Consider the following 2915-nt stretch of genomic DNA (forward strand, 5'->3'; position numbering starts at 1 on the left):
CTCTGGCTTTTTTTTTTTTTTTGTATTTTAGAGATGGGGTCTCACTATGTTGCCCAGGCTGGTCTCGACTCCTGACCTCAAGCGATCCTCCCACCTTGGCCTTCCAAAGTGCTGAGATTATAGGCATAAGTCATTGTGCCCAGCCTAGATCTCTTTCTTACATTCTCACAAAATACTGTACTTTTCTTTCCTCACACATATTCAAATTCGCAGTTACGTATTTCTGAGATTGAGATTGTTTCGCATCCACCTCCCTAGATCTATGAAGGCAGGGCCCCATCTGTCTTGTTCACATGGAATCCCAGCATCCAGCCCAATGCCTGGCATACAGAGGATGTCCAATAAACATCTGTTGAATAAATGAGGGAATGAGCCCTGAAATCCTATCGTTCTGTGAATCTCATCTCCAGAAGATAGGTTTTGCACCCACAAAGCAAGGAGAGGGCCAGCCCCCAACATAGTGGACCTGCTTTGGGCAGTTGTCCCTAGGGTTGAGGAGGACCTATGTCCCTGGCCAGCACTGCAGAAGGTCCTGTAATCTTACCTCCACCACTGTTGCTAACATGGAAACCACCAGCCAGCAGGCAGGACTCTGCTTTCAGCTGAGTGGAAAAGAACCACTATGTAGCCGGGACACAACCAGTAGGCTAGCGTGTGAAGAAAGGGTTTGAATGGGAATGCTGCCCTGCATGTTTCCCATGGGTCTGAGAGGCTCTTTGAGCCATGCTGACCCTGGGAGCCAGAGTACTTTCAATTCCATACTCTGCTCTGGGTCAGCCAGGCTGCAGCCCTGCCAGCATTCAGCTCTTGCCAACAACCCTCCCCTTGAGGGGCATCTACTCCCACTGCAGGGGGCAGAAAGCAGGGAGGCCCAGAGCTGGAAGAGAGAGGCCTGCTGTTGCCAAGAGTAGGCATGCACAAAAGTATCAAAAGCAGAGCCTGAAAGGAGGAGCTGGTATTCAATTTCATAAGGTAGGGAGATTTAAAGAAATAATCTCATCAGCATGGCATACAGCTGCTTCTGTAAGCGAAGCTCACAGAAGAAGAATGGCCCCCAAACGAGGCTACTCGGTAAGAGAGAGCACTGGAGTGGGAGTTGGGATCAGGGTTCAGCCCTAACCATGCCCTCAATGTAGTTGTGGGACTCGACTATATGGTGCCTTGGCTGACACAGGTTTACTAACAGCAACACTATCTGGCCTACCTTCCTGACAGGGTCCCCAAGAGGGTCAGACGAGAGTGGGAATGAGCACACATGTAATGCTGGCAATGATGCACCAAGATGAGTCCCTTACTTCTCAGACAGAAAGGGGAATCTACACTGCCCTCTCTGGAACAAATGGCAGTTATGTGTCAGGAACTGGTGTTTGCACCATTTTTCTTTTTCTGTTTTTTTCAGAGACAGAGGCTTGTTCTGTTGCCCAAGCTGGAGTACAGTGACAGGATGACAGCTCACTGCAGCCTTGAACCCCTGCGCTCAACTTTCCAAAATGCTAGGACTGAGTCACTCATTTTTATTACTATTTTTTTTTTTTTTGAGTTGGAGTCTCACTCTGTCGCCCAGACTAGAGTGCAGTGGCCGCTCCCAGCCACCACAGCCTCAATCTGCTGGGCTCCGGCAATACTTCTGCCTCGGCCTTCCGAGTAGCCGGAATTACAGGCATGCACTACCACGCCTGGCTAATTTTTGATTTATTGTAGAAATGAGGTCTCGCCAAGTTGCCCAGCCAGGTCTTGAACCCGCGGGCTCAGGCAATCCACTCACGTCAGCCTCCCAAAGCACTGGGATTACAGGCTGAGCCACCAAGCCCGGCTATTACTATTATTTTTAGTAGAGATAGAGTCTCACTATATTGCCAGGCTGGTCTCAAACTCCTGAGCTCGAGCAATCCTTCCACCTTGGCCTCCCAAAGGGTTGGGATTACAGGCATGAGCCACCACACCTGGCTAATTTTTCTAATATAACAGAAGAAGGACCTTTAGATGAAGGATGGTTTTTATTTTCTTTTTTAACATCTTCACAATGAGCTAATTGTATTATAGAATTATAAACTTTTTTTCCTTTAAGAGAACAAGAAGTTTATTAATTTTGCAGGCCCCAGAGTTAGAACATGAAGATGATCGATTTTTTTAAATACCCTGTAGCAAAACAATTTTTTGCAGTAATAATGCATGGAGGAAAAAAAGAACAAAGAAAAAAACTTAAGATTTTTATAATATGGGATTGATTAAAACAGTTGTACACATTTTTCTGAAGTTGCTTACAAACACGAGCCAGGGTGGGCAAAAAGAAACTGTCCTTCAAATATCAGTATCTGTGCTCTAATTGCCAGCTGCTGCTTCTGATCACAGAGGTGCAAAGAGGCAGGTGGTCATTGTTTTTGCACTGCCTCCAATTGTTGCAAGCCCTTCCCCCTCAGGCTGAAGTAATTTCCAGGGCATCTAAAGAGCTCCTCTTTTTTTCATTATTTTTTTCTTTTTGTGGGAGTCAGACTTTTGAAAAATAGGCCATTTAAAAGCAATTGTGTATACAGGGTAGATTAAAAAGTCATCATGAAAGCCCAGGGGAAGGCACAACTCAAAAAAGACCTGAGAAGACCTAGGTTTATACTTTAGGCAGAACTTTGGCACAGAGACGGCCTACACCTTAAAAAAAAAGAAAAGAAAAGAAAAAGAAAACAAAAAACAACTGGAAAATAAAAGAACTTTAAATTTTTGGAGTTACCATATTATTAGACTGAAATATCAAGTTTTAGAATTAGAAACAAGCCGGGCTCGGTGGCTCAGCCTGTAATCCCGCGCCATGGGAGGCTAAAATGAGTGGATTGCCTGAGCCCGCGAATTCGAGACCCGCCTGGGCAACTTGGCGAGACCTCATCTCTACAATAAATCAAAAAATCAGCCGGGTATGGTAG

The 2915-nt window shown here is 45.6% G+C and overlaps 1 protein-coding gene across 3 annotated transcripts in view; it reads right to left on the bottom strand.

Moving 5' to 3' along the window:
• Positions 1–2915, bottom strand: part of ACO2 (aconitase 2) — a 66477-nt gene that overhangs the window by 20291 nt on the left and 43271 nt on the right. The window lies entirely within an intron of this gene.

The sequence above is a fragment of the Carlito syrichta genome, unplaced genomic scaffold, assembly GCF_000164805.1.
Source record: "Carlito syrichta isolate Samal-C Ts95f unplaced genomic scaffold, Tarsius_syrichta-2.0.1 Scaffold123387, whole genome shotgun sequence".
In the NCBI taxonomy this organism is placed as follows: domain Eukaryota; kingdom Metazoa; phylum Chordata; class Mammalia; order Primates; family Tarsiidae; genus Carlito; species Carlito syrichta.